Source organism: Apium graveolens, chromosome 2, assembly GCF_009905375.1.
Source record: "Apium graveolens cultivar Ventura chromosome 2, ASM990537v1, whole genome shotgun sequence".
In the NCBI taxonomy this organism is placed as follows: Eukaryota; Viridiplantae; Streptophyta; class Magnoliopsida; order Apiales; family Apiaceae; genus Apium; species Apium graveolens.
The window spans coordinates 101,760,208-101,780,640 of NC_133648.1; the positions used below are offsets into that span (position 1 = coordinate 101,760,208).

A 20,433-nucleotide genomic window follows, 5' to 3' on the forward strand; every position below is an offset into this window, starting at 1 on the left:
CTAACTTCATTAAATACTTCATTCAAAGTCATTGTTCTTAACCTTAGCATGCAATGGTGATGACAACTAATCAGATAACACGAAACTAGTAAACACCAATTTTCGTTGTATGAATACCCTACTACCAGAAATCCACAAAAGAGATAGAAGCTGAATAGACACCAATTATGTTGAGACCCTATATGTCTATAGAATTTGACGTCATAAAGGTTTAATGCGCATGTTATCTATCGTGATTATATAGGGCAAGTAAGATGGTTAAAATTACCTACGAATCATGCATAATAAATACATGAACCTATGCTAGCATGGCAAATTCTAAACCTCTATATTCACTGTCGCTTCAATAGAGATTAACACGCTATCTTTTGTGTTAGCTATGCACATAAGACGAATAAGCACAACCAATATTAGGATATCAATCGATCACCACACACTTAGGTATTGGAACAAATTAACTATAGAAATCCATAAGTAAATCATTTAGAACCCATGACAACGATTAGTTCATAACCGAACTCATCGTCACCATGGGTTCCAATGAAAATATGATAAAGAATATAAGAGTACTAGGGTTCAAAAATAAATTGAAAACAAGCATCCAAGTATCAACTATATTAAAGAAAACAAAATTCTTCTTCTCCGTAGCCGTCTTGTGCTCTTCCAGGTCTTCGTATTGCTCTCCCTTCGCTCCTTGTTGTTAAAAACATCTTTTTATTCATATATATAGGCTTTGGGATTACCAAGACTCTCAAAAACTTTAATTTTGACTAAAATCGGGATTCTGGTGCAGAAACAGGGCGTGGGGGCACTACTTTCGGCCGCGGCCGCGCTGGAATAGTGATTTCTGGAGCGCGGGCGCGCTGGTTCTGGCGCGGCCACGCTGGCCTTCTGGAAATTTTCTGATAATTCTTTTTTTGGACGTATCTTGAGTTATGCTCGTCAGAATTAGGCGATTCAACTGCCCAAGTGAAGCTAACTAGATTATCTAAAACTTGAGAATGGCCTAGGCTTCCAATTATTATCTCTCTTTGTTAGGCACAAAGCATGCGCAAATAATTCACGCAAGTATACGTGTTCGCAAGTAATATAGAATGATTTCTAGTTCGTTCCAACAGAGACTCAGACTAATTATATTTAATTAACACTTACTCACCAATGTATGATTACTTCTCAATGTTAAGACAATAACACTTAAGGTTGATTAACTAATTATTAGCTACAATTAACTACGAGAATAAAACACTTAAATTAACACTTAAATTAACAATATTAAACACACATGAGATCATAACTTCATTACTACTTCATTCAATAGTCATTGTTATTACCCTTAGCATGTAACGGTAATGATATTAATCGAACAACACGAAACTGATAAAAGCCAACTTTCGTTGTACAAGTATCATTCTACCAAGCATCCATAATTAAGATAGAAGTTGAATAGGCATCAATTATGTTGAGACCCTATATGTCAACAGAATTTGACAACATAACGATTTAAGCGCAAGTTATTCATTATGATCACACAGGGCAAGTAAAACGGATAGAGTTACCCAGTAATCATGCATACAATACATGAACCTATGCTAGCATGGCAAGTTCTAAATCTCAAGATTCACTATCGCTTCACAAGAGATTAACAGGCTATCTTATATGTTCGCGACGCACATAAGATGAATAAGCACAATCTAAACTAGATATCATACAATCATCACATACCAAGGTATTAAACAATTAACTAAAGAAATCCATAGTAAATTCGCTACGACCCCATGATCACGATTAGCCCATGATATAACTCATCGTCACCATGGGTTCATATAAAAACATGATAATAACACGACAATATAAACTAATAAAATACTTATTAAAACCAGAGTACGTGACAAGAGTAATAAGGTTCAAAGTAAAGAAAACTAGCATCCACTGTTACAACGAATAAAAGAATCACAAGAGAACGTATGCTTCCTCTTCTTCATTGCGGTGTGCTAAAACGGTCTTTTTAATCTTCTCTCCTTGCTCTTTGCTTGATTGATGTTTGTTGCTTCATATTGTGAAACGTCTCTCAAGATTATTTATTTAGAAGTCCACAAGAAACAGCAGTCTCAGAAGTCCAATAGGATACGAATTAATAAAAATCAGAATCTGAAAATCCGACCCCAGGCGGCCGCCTCCAATCCCATGCGGGCGCCTGCTCTCCAGGTGGTCTCCTGCAAGCTCTAGGCGGGCGCCTGCGACCCTTCTGGAAAAATCCCATTTTTCTTCTATTTTTTGTTGAATTCTTCGCACAACTCTCCGCAACTGATCCCAAGCACTTCCCTAGGCTTATTATGATGAAATCTCTCTATTTACGCAAGATATACCCTGAAATGCAAAAACACTCGAAAACGCATCAGATACACAAAATAATTAATTTCAAGACATCAATTCAAGCCATTATAAGACGTTCTAAGTGGTATAAAATGCCACTTATCACTCTTCAGTATATTTCCTTTGAAAAGCTTATTTCTTCATTTAACTGATGCCTGAAATAAAATAACACAAAAATATATCAAAAATACCAACAACTTGAGTCCAAAACACCAACTTAAACTTGTAATGAAGCATTACAAGTAGATATAAAATTCACTTACCACACCCCAAACTTGAATCGATGCTTGTCCTAAAGCATAAGAGACTCAAAAATAAGAAATAAAAATGCATGAATGCAACTAACATGAATGCAATGATCCCCTCAGAATAACTAAACCAATTAATAAGCAACATCTCAATGAATACAATTATTCGCACAAAGTTCAATCAAATCTCACAAATTAACTCACAAGCCAAAAACGTCTGTGTGTGCAATTGCTTAACAAATATACTTTTGAAACAAGATCAATAATCATAACTCACCTCTCGTCAAGACAATCACAAGTTTATAAACAAAATAAACGATAAACACAAAATGACTGACAACACTTCAATTTTATCATAGTTATACAAGGATTCATGCTTTTATTGATAACACATAAAAAATAAACATGCTTATTTGATCGTGCAATGAGCGAGGTCCACAAAAGACTTATGCAACAATACCCATGTAGCGAGCGTTAGGTTAGCGGATCCCAGGCTATAAAAGCCTTAGATCACTAGGCAAAAAGTCCCCTAGAACTTAGTAAATCGAGTATTAAAGAGTTCACTCTTGATCAATTATGCATACACACATACTTTTCTTTTTCTTTTTTCTTTTTTTTTTCTTTTTTTTTAACAATTTCTGAATGAGTGCGTTTTGCTCCATCTCATTCAACCCTAGACTACTCATAAAAATATGAGTCGGCTACTAGCCATTTGACGCCTAACCATATTCACAACTAGCAATGAAATCCAAGTTTTTCTCCAGTTTTAAAAATCCATGTTATTTTATCGCTAAGAGAATAACATAAATTCTAGACATAAATAAGTGATTAAACCTCGACAAATAAACAAGTCATGATCATGATCTAGCACTCAAGAAACCTATAAGACTTATTGAAAATTTTCTTATTTCTAGCATGCAAATCAATTCGTTAGGACTTAACATTCTTCTATACGACATCACTACACTCGAATCAACATTACAAATTAATCGGAAAAGCAACCTAAGGGATCATGATATAATGCCAATACAACTATATGCAACATACTAACATGATAACAAATACGCAAAACAAAACAAAAACAAATAACTACATGATAAATATGCAAACTATATGAACTAAACTATCATGAATATACATCTATATGGACTCACACACAAATATTCCTTAACTATCACCCCAAACTAAAAAAATTTACTGTCCTCAGTGAAGGTAATAGCAAGAAATCAAGGCATACCTAGTTAGTGGGAGGATCACCCTCTTTGGGTAGAGGATCTGGTGGCCAATCAACCTCGACACCAGTATCTCGGAAAATAGTATTGACAGCGTATGTCAACTCTTCAGCAAATTGTCGGTGGATGTCATGCATGGCCTCAATATGCCGAATCAACCTTCTATACTGCGCATCACCAAGACCAAACATATCAATTGTTTATGGTGCACGAGAGGGATCATCTGTAAGCACGGGATGAATCGATCGGTCACCCTTTAGATCATCATAGATATATTCCAACCATTTGTCAAGGGGTGCACCTAAAAATGCATAACTCAAATGATATGGCCAAAGGTTGAGCTCAAGTGTGGGAGCTTCTTCAATAGATGATTCGAGACGCTCCTGAGAAATTTTCAGCTCTGCTAACCCAAGAGAATTGAATGGCATATCCAACTTCCTCTTCCACGGAGGTGCATTCAAAACCTACAGTTGCCCTGCTCCTTCTTCATCTTCAATAACTGATTCCCCTATTATGGATCTCTCTAAGGTATCTGACTTTGACAATTGCTCAAGCTCCGAATTCACGACAGAGTCGACCCACTCTACTTTAAAGCACTGCTCTTTATCTGTGGGTAACTTTATTGACTTGAACATATTAAAAGTGACCTTCTGATATTGAACCTTCATCGTTAGCTCTCCTTTTTGCACATCGCTCATAGTTTGGCCTGTAGCCAAGAATGGTGTTCCCAATATGATGGGAATCTTCTTATCTTCCTTAAAGTCCAGAATTACAAAATCACCAGGGACGATGAGTTTGTCCACTTTAACCAAGACATCATCCACTATTCCTCGCGGATAAGCGATGTAACGATCAGCTAGTTGCAATGACATATATGTCAGTTTCGGATCAGGTAGACCAAGCTTCTTGAAGATAGACAAAGGCATCAGATTGATGCTAGCTCCCAAATCACACAAACACTTATCGAATGACAAGTTTCTGATGGTGCAAGGAATAGTGAAGCTTCCAGGATCTTTAAGCTTCGGAGGCGACTTATGTTGCAGCACAGCACTGCATTCCTCCGTAAGATCAACGGTCTCTAAATCATCGAGATTCACTTTCCAAGAGAGAATACCTTTCATAAACTTCGCATAGCTAGGCATCTGTTCAAGAGCTTCAGTGAAAGGTATGTTGATGTGAAGTTTCTTGAACACCTCCAGATACTTAGCAAATTGCTTATCCAACTTCTGCTTCTGCAGCCTCTTAGGAAAAGAAGGTGGAGGATAGACCTGTTTCTCCCCTGTATTACCCTCAGGAGGAGTGTGTTCCATAGTTTTCTTCCTTGATTCCACCTCGCCATCCTTCTACACCACTTTTTTAGCTACAACTTTTATCCAGGTGGAATTCTGTCCAGGTGGAATCAAGGGTACAGACGCACCTGCATTCTGGACAGAATTTTCAGACTCTTCTTCTTTCTGCATTTGGGGGCTTGCGACCCTTCCAGATCTCAAGGTGATGGCGTTCACATGTTCTTTAACTTCCCGCTTTCCTGGATTGGCTTCTGTATCACTAGGAAGCGTTCCTGGTAGTCGATTCAATAAGGCGTTAGCAGTTTGCCCTATTTGGTTCTCCAGAATCTTGATAGAATCAGCCTGTCTTATGCATATAAGAGCCTGGTTTTTGCACATAAGCCTCTGTTAGGTCACACAACACTGTAGAAGGGGGTTGAATACAGTATTTCTACAATCAAATCGATTTTGAACACAAGTAACAGTAAATAGATATATTCAATAAGACAAACTCTGTTATAATGGAACTGTTCTCTCTCAGTGATGAACAAATATCACTAAGAGATGCTAGGTTACAATGTATAATCTTCTCGATAATGATAACACATTTAGTATAAACCCAAAGTCTGTGTTTATATAGTAAACAGTTACAAGATAACTTCTAATTGATATGGAATATAATTCTGTCTCCTAAAATATATCAATCAGATATCTTCTACAAGTCTTCCAGTCTTCTAACTCTTTCCATGCATATCTTCTTTTGTTTAAGTCACGATCTTCTACTGTAAATCAACTTCCTTCCTTAACTGTAAGTCCTCCCGCACTTAAGTTCTGATATGACCTTAAGTTCTAATATTAAGTTCTGACTTCCAGTAAGTCCTGATTCCAGTAAGTCCTGATATGTCCTATTTGTTAAGATCTGAAAACTAAACATGAATTATATTAGACATGACATCTCAAATATATCTAATAATCTCCCCCAACTTGTAAATTATGCAAAATATACAAGTTAATAGATTTGATGATGTCAAAAACATTTAAGTACAAATGCAATAAGAGTTTAACTAGATAACTAACTACAACTTACAGTCCTTGTAGCTTTTACCAATCTAACTGAGTCAATCTGAATCCATGATGATTCTTGACAAAGTTTGATATCAACTTTTCTTCTTTAATCCTCAGGACTTGAGAGAGTGTAGTCTTGACTTGCTTCATCTCTTAATTCTGACTTCCAATCTGATAGATTGCAGTCCTTAAAGCAGAGATATGGTTTCTTTCTAAACCATCATTAGTCTTATTACCCTAGGATGAGAAGAATCTTCATTGTAGCACATACATTTCTCTTTCAGTATCACTTCAAGCTTAGCAGAACCCTTCTTCATTGGAATTTCACTTCCATCATTTTCAACAATATTTGGAATGAATTATGTAACTCTTGAACTAGAAATTCTTGCTTTATCTCTGAAGGTCTTCAATATGAAGTTTGACCATCTCCTGGTAATATCAGACTTTACCTCTAAAAGGTAATGAAAGAATTGAAGTTCTTTCAATGATTTGTTCAGCACATCTGATTCTAACATCTGATATGTCCTTCCATCTTCAAGAAATAGAATCAAATTTTCCTTAACATTGTGCTTGTCATGAGCATCCAGTACCACTTGAATAGAGATAACCTTATCAAGATGTTTCTGTGAAACATCTTCAAGCGTTCCGTTAGTCAATAGAAATGGATCTCTAGTAGCAACTTCAACTCCTATTTTGATCTTAGCTTCATCAGAACCTAGTCCATCCCTATCTCTTGGTTCTCTAGCATTCCAATAGTCATGAATGTAGACAGCAATTGGCTTTTCTTTGGATATGATGGTTTGACATTTTTCCACAGAAGTTTCTTTTTATCAGCAACTTCTATTTTATCTAAATCAACTTGAGCACTGTCAGAGGTTGACTTGATGACTTTATCAGAACTTGTTGTTTCAGTTATAGCTTGTTATTCTTTACTTTGAACAACCTGAGCCTTGTTAGAGGTTGTCTTTGATTCTTCAGAAATCTTCTTTCTTTTCAGAGTTTGAACATCTTTTTCTTCATCAAGATCATCATCAGTAACTTGAACCATTTTGCACACTGGTTTTATCAGAATTTGAGGAATTTTCATCTTCAGTGGCTTGGTTGGTTCATCAACTTTTCCTTTCCCTTTATCTTTGGGATCAATCTCAGATTGTGATCTTGTTTTGGGCTTTGATGTGATCTTGTTTTGGGCTTTGATGCCTCAGTATGTGACTTCTCCTTGATCACTATGCCTTTTTTCTTAGGCCTTGTAGGTTTCTTTGCAACAGAAGCTTTTTGCTTTAGATTTTTCTTTTCAGCTTTAAATTTAGCTTCTTCCTCCTTGGGATTTTCTAAATCCATTCCCGTATTATGCTTCAGAAACAATCTCCTAGCAATTTCCTCATCAAGTGTCTGAATCTTGGGATCCTTATAGTAGACTGTTGTCTGCTTCCCCTTGAGCTTCAGAGTTTGCATGAACTTTTGAGAATCTTGACTTTCACCTTGTATCAGAACATCAGGCTTTGTCAGACTTTGATATCAGATTTTGAGTTTGAGTACTTGCTATCAGATTTTGAGTTTGAGCAGCTTCAGAACTTGTCTTCTTTGGAGTAGAAGATGTACTTGCATCAGTACTTAGTTTCCTTGAAGAAACCTTGTTGCTCAGTTCTTTTCCCTGAACTTGGCCTTTACCCTTGCTAGGGTTTCCCTGATTATCAGTTTCCTCATCTTTCTTCTTCAGTAATTGATCATTTGAGCATTTGGACTTAACTATCTTCTCCCCCTTTTTGGCATCATCTGATAGTAGGAGTGAGAGAAGAAGTTCAACTGAAGATTGGATCTCATCCAATTGAGCCTTTTGAGAAGCTTGATTAGCCAGGACCTCGGAAATTTGGGCCTGTTGCTTCTCTTGAGTTTTCTCAATTGCTTCTGCCTTTTCAGAAATAGGCCTGATAAATCTCTTTTTGTCAAGTGAAAGTTAGGATATGTCGATTCAAATTCAACATTTGTTTGTCAAATCAGCACAAAGTATTAGTAACCACAGTTTTAATCAAAACATTCATCAAGATATACAGTTCAAGTAGATGAAGTAAAGATTAACAGGTTTCAATTGAGAACATTCACATTCACATAATACGAGATAAACAAAGACTAAATCTTGCAATCAACAGAAATTTCATTAATATATCAAAAGAGTACATTGTATGAAATTTGTAGATTACATGCAAAAGATTACAAGAAAATCCTAGTCTAAGATTGGTTCCTGCTGCTGCTGACAAATAGCACTGCAAGACGGATGATCCCTTCTTGCTGAAGAAGAGCCTCTCTCTGTTCTTCTTCCAAGCGATCAGGATGGAGTTGATAGTCCATCTGAAAGAATAAGAGATTTGTTTGAACCTCTTGTGGAACCAAGTTCCATATCTCATCAGGAATAGAAGTTACGTGCCATTTTTGTTCCCAGTCACCACAACTGAACTCGACATTGAAGTTTTCATAGTTCATAAACATGTTTACAAGAACCATTTTTATGAAGAATGAAAATGGTGAAAATTAAAAGAGAGAGTCTTGAGTTTGTGTGTGAATAGAAGATGATTTGTCTGAGATGAAATGGCTATTAAATAGCCAATAGAATATCAAGGGACTAGAGGACTGATTAATGATTAAGTGTAGAGTTAATGATGCCTCGTCTTCCTAGACCGATGTGTAATAACAACAGTCAGTAAAAAGTTAAAGCAGAAGTTAATGGGCACGAGAAATAAGTAACAATTACTGTGCACATGCAGTTTTTCAAGACAAACACGTTTACCACTAACCCAAATGATTATGTCTATTTTTATCTCACCTAATTATATTCTGATTAAATATGACTGTTTCTGTATTTACCACAAATAAGTCAAGTAAAGAATAATGCCACGTAAGCATCAGAGTTTCCATCAGGATTTAATATCAGAACTTGACTATTATCATATTTTAACAGTCAACAGAACATGGCTTCTGTACACAAAAAGTGAATGTTTGTTACTGTGATTCTTCAACAAATACTGACTTGTTTCTTCAGAGTTTAATCATCAGAACTTCCATCAGAACTTGTCCTCAGAATTTATGCATATGACACTTAACTGTTTATCTGAAACAACTTGATCACCACAGTAATTTTCATAATTCATATGGAGTGAGAGTGTGTGCATTAGCAGAATATCAGATAAAGATTAAAGTCTGATAAACTTCAGTACATCTTAGAAATAAGGCATAACTAAGAAAAGTGCTTAAAATATGTCATTAATAATGAAGTCTACTATAGGATAAATTTGTGCATGAGTCCACCTCAACTGTTTGTGCTCATTTTATGCATCTTTTGAAATTCCTTTTTACAGTGGCTTCTCAGTGTAAGTGAGTCGCAACTGCTTATCAGAATTTATGCTATTATCAGAGTATTTCTCCAGTAATCAGAGAATGTGAAAAGTCACCAAGAAAAATTTATTTGCTTTTCTAATGCATATTACATAATACCGGCAATGCACTTGGGTCTTCCCTTCCACATATTTACTCTAGATCTCAAAGGAGTACCTGACTTTAACTTTTCTTTTCTTTTCTTTTCTTCAGATTAGTGAGGCTTATCAGCATTTAGTTCATCTTTAAGATTTACTGACATCAGAATTTGACAGATAAGAAGCAAGAATCTAGTTTGTGACTTAGTAATAAGATACACAAAGTAAATTTGACTAAGCTCAAAATCAGAATTTGCTTGTGTTAATGAGTTTCCACATAAACAACTAATTCAGACATGGGATTTCTAGTATGTTAAAGACTACTAGATCAGCATTTAGCACATGTATCCTCATTGGATTGAATAGTCACGGGACATTAAAATCACTATCAGAGTATATAGATCCACATCAGATAACAATCAACATTTAATATATTTCAATTTAAGCACATATTATATGAAGATAAAACAATATGTAAACACTGATCATAAAGTCTGATGCATGAGAATAAAAACTAAGCAGATTTAGAGAAAGAACCTGAAACCATTCCAAGTTCATTTACCAGCCTTGTTAAAGTAGCTTCACATAGTGGTTTTGTGAAGATATCTGCTAGTTGTTGGTCTGTTGAAATAAAATACAATTCCACTGTACCTTCCATCACATGTTCCCTTATGAAATGGTACCTAATACTGATGTGCTTTGTCATTGAGTGTTGAATTGGATTACCTGTCATAGCAATAGCACTTTGATTATCACAGTAAATAGGTATTTTAGAAAATTCTAACCCATAATCCAGTAACTGATTCTTCATCCAAAGAATCTGTGCACAACAGCTTCCTGCAACAATATATTATGCTTCTGCAGTTGATGTGGAAATTGATTTCTGTTTCTTGCTAAACCAAGAAAGTAATCTGCCTCCAAGAAATTGGCATCCTGCAAAATCTGCATCTGAGTAACCTATTAGCTTAAAATCTGATTCTCTAGGATACCACAATCCTAGATCAGCTATACCCTTGAGATACTTGAAAATTCTTTTCACAGCTAGTAAATGAGGTTCTCTTGGATCGGCCTGAAATCTTGCACAAAGACAGGTAGCATACATGAAATCAGGTCTACTAGTAGTTAAATAGAGTAAAGAGCCAATCATACCTCTGTAGTTAGTAATATCTACTGATGAACCAGTATCTTTATCTAACTTGGTTGCAGTGGCCATGGGAGTAGATGTAGTTGAACAATCTTGCATTCTAAATTTCTTCAGTAAATTTCTGGTGTACTTAAATTGATTTATGAAAGTACCTTCTTCATTTTGCTTGACTTGAAGTCCCAGAAAATAGCTAAGTTCTCCCATCATACTCATTTGATATCTTGACTGCATTAGCTTTGCAAACCTTTCACATAGTTTGGCATTTGTGGAACCAAATATGATATCATCTACATATATCTGTACCAAAAGTAAGTTCTTTCCATGGTTGGGGTAGAACAGTGTTTTATCAGTTGTACCTCTGTGAAATCTACTTTCCAGAAGGAATTGAGCTAAAGTCTCATACCATGCTATTGGAGCTTGCTTAAGGCCATAAAGTGTTTTATTAAGCCTGTAGACATGATTTGGAAATTTTGAACCTACAAAGCCTGGAGGTTGTTCAACATATAGCTCTTCTTCCAATTTTCCATTGAGAAAAGTACTTTTCACATCCATTTGAAAGATTTAAACTTTTTGTGAGCAGCATAAGCCAAAAAGATTCTTATGCCTTCCAATCTAGCAACTGGTGCAAATGTTTCATCATAATCAATACCCTCCTGTTGAGAGTAGCCTTTAGCAACCAGCCTTGCTTTGTTCCTTGTAATTATGCCATCACTGTCAGTTTTGTTTCTGAACACCCATTTTATGCCAACAATGGATCTGTTCTTTGGTCTTTCCACTAGGGTCCAAACTTTATTTCTTTCAAATTCATTTAACTATTCCTGCATTGCTTGCACCCAATCAACATCTTGAAGAGCTTCTTCCACTTTCTTTGGTTCAGTCTGAGATAGAAAAGAATGATAGAGACATTCATTTGATGTTGGAGTTCTAGTTCTGACACCTACTTCAAGATCTCCAGTTATTAAGTCAGGTGTATGTGATTTGGTCCACTTTCTTGCAGATGGAAGTTGTTCTCTAGAACTGGATCCTCCCCCATGATCCATGTTATCTCCATCAGCATTTTCTAATGCTCCCCCTGTAGTTATGCTCTCTGAAACTTCAGAATTAGAGCTGGTTCTTTCAGGATTTGAAGAATCATATTTTTCAAAATTATCAGTATTTGGCTCATCAGAACTTGATGAATAAGAACTTGAAGAGCCAGTGACAGGTTTTGATGCTTCTTGAGAGTCTTGAGTTGTGGCAGGATCTTCAGCTTGCTCCCCCTGGACAGGTGCATTTTCCCTTGGAGTTGTTACCACATTTTCAATGACATTAGAACTTAACCCGTCAGAACTTACATGATCAGATCTTAAGTCATCAGAATTTACAGAATCAGGATTTAAATCTTCATTTTCAAATCTCAGCTGACCATGATCATTGAAGTCTTCAAGTCCAGTAATCTTATTATCATCAAAAGATATATTGATAGATTCCATGACAACCCTTGTTCTTAAATTGTAGACTCTGAAGGCTTTTGAGGAAAGTGGATATCCAACAAAAATTCCTTCATCAGACAGATTGATGTTCTACTCAACAGACAGATTGCAGAACCATCAGAACTTATTGAAAGTCTGGCTTCATAAATGTTACCATACCTGTAACCTTTCAGAACCACTTTGCCTGTAGAATTGCTTACAACTTCACAGAGTTCTTCAAAGAAATCCACATGATAACCTCTGTCACAGATTTGACTAACACTGAGCAGATTGTGTTTACGTCCTGAGACAAGAGCTACTATTTCAATGATGACATTCCCAATATTGATATTGCCATATCCCAGAGTTTTTCCCATGTTTCCATCTCCATAAGAAACTCCTGGGACAGATTTCTCCACAAAGTCTGATAGCAGGGCTTTATTTCCAGTCATATGTCCTGAACATCCACTGTCCAGAACTAGGATGTTTTCCCTGTTGCCCTGCAATCACAAAGACCACTATTGGTTAGTTTTAAGGACCCATACTTGCTTGGATCCTTTGACCTTTTTAAGTTTGTTAGCATTTGCAGCGGATTTGATTTCAGAGTTTATGCTAACTTGCTTTTTATCAGAACTTATATCAGACTTTGGATCAGACTTTACACTAGAAGAAATTAAAGTAACTTTCTTCAAAGAAGGTTTTATTTGATAATAATCATAGTATAGACTATGATATTCCTTACAAGTATAAATGGAATGCCATAAACTACCACAATGAAAACAAGGATTTTGTGGCTTAAACCTAACAGACTGACTCTTAACTCTTGATCTAGGAGGAAAAGCGTTTATATCTTTATTCTTCCTGCAAAAAGAAGCAAGATGGTTAGTGTTACCATAGTTATAGCATTTCTTTCTAGGAGCATTACGAACAGGCATATAATTATTGATTTTGTTCACACCTTCCTTTCCATTCCTATTTTTACTAGCTTCCTTTACCTTGTTGACATTCCTAATCTCTTTCAGCTTATGCTTAAGCTGCTTCTTTGTCATTAAGCCTATGTTGACTTCAGCTGGTTTATCCTATTCTAATTTGTCAGAAGTTGACTTCTTCTTAACTTCTGTCACAGACTCTTTCATCTTTTCAGAATCAGACTTTATAGTTTTAGCTACAAACTTAACAGAATTTACCTTTGGCTTAGCAGTCTGTTTAACAACAATTGGCTTAACTTGTTCAGTTCCTTTTTCACTTTTATCATCTCCATAACCTAAGCCCTCTTTCCAGTTTCCACTACTTAATAAATTCTGAGTTGTTCTGCCAGAGTTAGTCCAAGTTCTGATAATCTCTCTTTCCTTTTTTAAGTCAGCTTTTAGAGATTCATTCAATTTTAACACTTCATCTCTAACATACAAAGCATCATCTTTTTCTTTCTTGGTTTGATGAAGAAAAACTAACTCCTTTTCAAAATAATCATTTCTCTTTTTATAAGCAAGATTTTCAGATGTTAATCTTTCACATGTTAAAGTCTGATCTCTATAACTAATGAACATGGTTTTAAGATATAATCTCAACTCAGTAATATCATCAGTATGAAAAGTATAAGTTGTCTGAGGTACCTTCAATTCAGCAGTTTCAGGACTGCTATCAGCATTTGCCATCAAGGCATAGTTCACCTCATGTTCAGAATCTGAAGTGTCTGTCCAGCTTTTCTTCTTTGTGACAAGTGCCTTGCCTTTGTCACTTTTTCCTTTCTTGTAGTCAGGAGATACGTGGCCTCTTTCACCACAATTGTAGCATTTGACACTTGAGTTGTCTCCTCTGTCAGACTTTCCTCCTTCGCCTTCAGACTTTCTGAACCCATTCTTATCAGAACTTCCACTTTTCCTGGAAAACTTCTTGCCTTTTCCGAATTTCCTGTAGGCTATCTTTGTGATACCCTTCACCATAAGAGCGCACAATTTCATCATCTCTTCATCAGTATCCATTTCAGGTAAACTTTCAGTTTCTGAATCATCATTATCAGAATATGATAACTCTGAATCAGACTTTATGATAAGAGCTTTTCCTTTGCCCCTCTTTGAGGCAACAACTTTAAGAGATTCCTCCTCAGCTTTAAGAGCAACTGTCCTTTACTTCCTTCCATGCCTCTTGCTCCTTTGATCCATCTCAAGTTCATAAATCTTGAGCATACCATAAATTTCATCAAGAGTAGTTTCAGTAAGATCATAGTTGTCTCTTATGGTAGTAGACTTCAAATCCCAATTTTCAGGAAGAGCTAAAAGGAATTTTAGATTTGAATCTTCAAGATCATATTCCTTGTCCACCAGTGCTAGATCATTCAAGAGTTTGACAAACCTGTCATATAGGTCAGTTAATGACTCATCAGCTTTTGAGTCAAAGTGCTCATACTCTTGAGTGAGTATAGTTCTCATGTTCTTCTTGATTGCATCGGTTCCCTGGCATCTTGTCTCCAAAGCATCTCATATCTCCTTTGCAGTCTTGAAATGAATTACCCTGTTTGACATGACATTATCAATGCCACTATGCATCAAATGCCTTACCCTTGCATTCTTGGCAATCGATGAGATATCTTCAGCTGTGTACTCACCTTTCTCCTTTGGTATGGTCTTTGCTGGTTGATCAGAAACTACAACAGAGAGCTTGGTAGGCTTATGTGGTCCTTCATTAATTCTGTCAAGGTATTCTGGATCTGTAGCTTCCAGAAATATAGCCATCTTCACTTTCCATATGGGATACTCAGAAGGTCTCAGTATGGGAACCCTAATTATCTCATATCGACTGTGGGTTTGAGTGTTTTGAGTTTCTTGAGTTTTGGTGGGCTTGGTTGGAGTTTGTGTTTCTTCAGACATGATTGTTTGGATCTTTACTGTATGTGTGTTAACAGATAAACTCTGATACCAATTGTTAGGTCACACAACACTGTAGAAGGGGGTTGAATACTGTGTTTATACAATCAAATCGATTTAACACAAGTATGTAACAAAGATCAAATATATTCAATAAACTCTGTTACAATATGAACTGATGTTCTCTCTCAGTGATGAACAAATATCACTAAGAGCTGCTAGGTTACAATGTATAATCTTCTCGATAATGATAACACATCTAGTGTAAACCCTAAGTCTGTGTTTATATAGTACACAGTTACAAGATAACTTCTAATTGATATGAAATATAATTATGTCTCCTAAATATATCAATCAGATATCTTCTACAAGTCTTTTAGTCTTCTAACTCTTTCCATGCATATCTTCTTTTGTTTTAGTCTCGATCTTCTCCTGTAAATCAGCTTCCTTCCTTAATTGAAAGTCTTCCCGCACTTAAGTTCTGATATGACCTTAAGTTCTGACTTCCATTAAGTCCTGATTTCAGTAAGTCCTGATTTGTCATGTTGTTAAGTTATGAAAACTAAACACAAATCATATTAGACATGACATCTCAAATATATCTAACACGGCTGTTGTATCGCATTCTGATTGTTGCTCCAGCTGAAGTTAGGATGATCCCAGTTGTCAGGATGATAAGTGTCTAGAACTGGTTGCTGCAATCTCTGAAAGTTGCTCACAAACTGAGCTGATTTACTAGATATAGCGCATCACTCCGCCGCATGCGAACCTGCACATAACTCACAAACACTGGTTATCTGATTAACACCATAGTTAGCCAGAGAATCGATCTTCATATACAACGCCTTTAGTTGAGCAGTGATAGTCGTAGCTGTATCCACTTCAAGAACTCCTGCTACCTTGCCATGTGGCAATCTCTGGGTTGGATACTGTTATTCATTAGCAGCCATCAGTTCAATTAGCTCATAAGCTTTCTCATAGCTCTTTGCCGATAATGCTCCACCTGATGCTGCATCGAGCATTGGTCTTGACTGTCCTCCCAAACCGTTATAAAAGCAATTGATGATCATCCAATCAGGAATTCCATGATGAGGACACTTCCTAAACATCTCCTTGTAACGCTCCCAAGCTTCACATAAAGATTCTCCCATTTGTTGCACAAATTGAGTAATAGTGTTTCTGATTACAGCTGTCTTTGCCGTAGGGAAGAATTTAGTAAGAAACTTCTGAGTAAGATCCTCCCAAGTGGTGATAGAACCTGCTTGTAGAGAATATAACCAACACTTAGTTTTATCCCTCAGAGAGAATGGGAAAAGCCTCAGCTTTATAGCATCTTCAGAAAATCCACTGAACCTGAAGGTGTCGCAGATCTCTATGAAATCCCTTATGTGCATATTTGGATCTTCCATCTGAGAACCCCCAAACTGGACTAAATTATGTACCATTTGAATTATGCCAGGTTTGATCTCAAAGGTATTAGCTGCGATCATTGGCCTGACAATACTTGATTGAATGTCATTGATCTTGGGTTGAGAAAAATCCATCAACGCTTTCGTTGGTGCTGCTGGATCTCCCATTGTAATGAGTACCTGAAACACAAACAAGTAAACCGTGAAATTAAAAGAATTCGAGTCAGTGAACTTTAACGACCACTGATGTCAAGCACATAAACTAAAAATTAGCACCGATTCCCCGGCAGCGGCGCCAAAAACTTGTTAGGGCGAAAACACGCGCTAAATTTACACGCAAGTATACGCGTTCGCAAGTAGTATAAGATATAAATCAGATTCATTTCCACAGAGACTCTTTTAGTTAACTTAAGATTATGCACCTGTGCACCAATGGTATGGCTATCGCTCAATGCTAATACAATAACAAGTTCAGATGTTAATAACTAAGATTAAACTAACATGCAATTAACTAAGAATAAAAGTGATTGAATTAACTATATGAGACAAGCATGGGATCCTAACTTCATTAAATAATTTATTCAAAGTCATTGTTCTTAATCTTAGCATGCAATGGTGATGACAACTAATCAGATAACACGAAACTAGTAAACGCCAACTTTCGTTGTACGAATACCCTACTTCTAGACATCCACAAAAGAGATAGAAGCTGAATAGATACCAATTATGTTGAGACCCTATATGTCTATAGAATTTGACAACATAAAGGTTTAATACGCAAGTTATCTATCGTGAATATATAGGGCAAGTAAGATGGTTAAAATTATCTAAGAATCATGTATAATAAATACATGAACCTATGATAGCATGGCAAGTTCTAAACCTCTATATTCATTATCGCTTCAATAAAGATTAACACGCTATCTTATGCAGGGATGAGCAAAAAAATGAATAAATTTGAAACCGAAACTGCTAAAAACCGATGCCAAACCGTCTAAAACTGATCCGAAACTGAAACCGAAATGTTAAAAACTGAAACCGATTGTTCGGTTCCGGTTATAGGTAGAAACCGAACCGAGGAAAACCGAACCGATCCGATTAAAAAATAAATAAATAAATAATTATTTTATTTAATTTATATCAATTTTTAAAACAAAAATAGACAAATATATTGTAGGTACTGAAATAAGCACCTTACTGGTTCTTTCGAAGCCTTGCTCTAAAATTTCAAACTAGTTGTAGGCTTTACTAGTGTCTCTAATGTCATATTAATAGAACAGAAGGCAGACATGCTTACTGGTTTAACATTGCCCCAATCCATAGTAATCTGTTAATAAAGTTTACAAATGTAAGGTAGGGTCTCAGTTTATTTAACAAGAAGATCCAGTCTTGAATTAGTAAAAAAGAAGATCCAGTCTTGCTTATATTTATGTTCAAAACTTTTAGAATTTAAATTACGTAAACTTGGACGGTGGAACTAATATTTTAATTTGTTTTGTTTGTTTAACTTGCACTATTTTTCTCATTCTCCTTTTTTGCGGTTTATTAACCGAAATCGAACCGATTGAAACCGAACCGAGATTTTTTAAAACCGAAACCGATCTGACGGATTTGTTGCGGTTTTGGTTTTTAATTTTTAAAAAATGAAGATATGCGGTTGCGGTTTCGGTTTTACCATAAAACTGCACCGATCCGAACCATGCTCTCCCCTGATCTTATGTGTTAGATACGCACATAAGACGAATAAGCACAACCAATACTAGAATATCAATCAATCACCACACACTAAGATATTGGAATAAATTAACTATATAAATCCATAAGTAAATTCGTTAGAACCCCATGACAATGATTACTTCATAACTGAACTCATCGTCACCATGGGTTCCAATGAAAACATGATAAAGAATATAAGAGTACTAGGGTTCAATGAAAAATCGAAAATAAGCATCCAAGTATCAACTATATTAAAGAAAACAAAAGTCTTCTTCTCCATAGTCGTCTTGTGCTCTTCTAGGTCTTCGTATTGCTCTCCCTTCGCTCCTTGTTAAAAACGTCTTTTTATTGATATATATAGGCTCCAGGATGACCAGGACTCTCAAAAACTTCAATTTTGACTAAAATCAGGATTCTGGTGCAGAAACAGGGCGCGGGCGCGCTACTTTCGGCCGCGGCCACGCTGGAATAGTGATTTCTGGAGCGCGGGGGCATTGGTTCTGGTGCGGCCGCGCTGGCCTTCTGGAAATTTTCTGACAATTCTTCTTTTGGCCGTATCTTGAGTTCTACTCGTCAGAATTAGGTGATTCAACTGCCCATGCGAAGCTAACGAGATTATCTACAACTTGAGAATGGCCTACGCTTCCAATTATTAGCTATTTTCAGCATATTTCCTTTAAACAGCTTCTTTCTTCATTTAACTGATGCCTGAAATGTAATAACACAAAAACATATCAAAAATACCAACAACATGAGTCCAAAATACCAAATTAAGCTTGTAATGAAGCGTTCCAAGTAAATATAAAATCCACTTATCAGTTCAACACTCTCGGACCATACAACAGCCGCCTCAGAACTCCCCACGACTGTGTCCTTTTCTGTAGTCCCGAGGTCACGGTAAAAGGGGAAGTATCCTCATCAAGACTGAGAGGCATGTCAGATATACAGGTGGGAATGACCTCTATAACGGTGACCAAAAGGCGGTCACCAATCCTTACCCATTTCTCGCAGTGAGCTTCAACTGCGGAGCCCCGAGAGGCGCGGGACTCCCTTTTCTTGAAAATAGAGTCCAAAGATGCCTTAGCTACAAAAATACAAAAAAAAATTAGGAAAATGGTAATGCATGAAAATAAACAACGAAGTCAAAAAGAGTCAGGGTTGGTACCAGAAACAAAGCAAGAACAAGCAACGGACTTATGAACTATTTTGACCCTTCGTTGGACGTCAGGAGCATTTACAAATTTATACAAATAGCGAAAGACACGGACATTGGGCTAAAACCCATTTTTATGAGATTGGGCCATATAATAATAAATAAACCGCCAAGAATTAGGCGTGAGTTGGGTTGGACAGACACGCCTAGGATGCATGTGTGCAATGGAGCCAACAACGTCTATGAGACATAAATCCTAGGCGTTGTACACAAAGCATCTCCTAGGCGGAGGTTACCCACGCCTAGGATGCATGTTTGCATGAGAGTCAGCAGTTTCTAGGATTGGAGACATAAATCCTAGGCGTTCAAAAAATGTCTCCTAGGCGGGGTGACCACGCTTAGGATGCATGACACCCTGCAACCCATTTTCTGATTATTTAATTAATCAGAAAATGGGAATAAATGAGAAAAATAGCTTAAAATCCCAAAAAATAGGGGAAATAGAGGAAAAAATCCAAAAATTCAGGAAAATTTGAAAATAATTTTCAAAAATTATTTTTGGTAAAAACAAATTCCTGAAAATTAAGGAAAATACTTGTGAGTATTGGAAAATTCCTGAAAAAATAATGAAAAATGCCAGAAGGTACCAAAAAATTCCTGAAAATTTATGGAAGGTCATAGGGATGAATCCCAAAGGGAGAATTGTTGTAAATGTGTAGGTCGCTCCACACTTTACGATAAAAATGATAATCCGAAAAATATAAACTTTACCTTCTGCGAAATCTTACCTTCTGCGATATCTTTACTGAATTTCGTAAAAGTTGGGGGGCAAATGATATGGGCCTGAAATAAGCCTAGAAGCATAATTAATGTCGAATTAATTAAACCCGATACAGTCCAGCAACGAAGCTCAGTTAATGAGGCCCAAAGCATTGATTTTTTATTAATTTCGTAACTAATAAATAGGGTAAAATAAGAGCTCATTAAGTATATCCCATAAAGGAGAGAATTCTTCATTGAGTAGCCTCCAAGGCACCAAAACC

At 36.4% G+C, this 20,433-nt stretch overlaps 1 non-coding gene across 1 annotated transcript; it reads left to right on the top strand.

The window, feature by feature from the left end:
- Window positions 1-16,192: 16,192 nt before the first annotated feature.
- Window positions 16,193-16,299, top strand: LOC141710084 (small nucleolar RNA R71). Its single transcript, XR_012570623.1, has one exon. It is a non-coding gene; the product is annotated as a small nucleolar RNA R71 (small nucleolar RNA).
- Window positions 16,300-20,433: the final 4,134 nt, after the last annotated feature.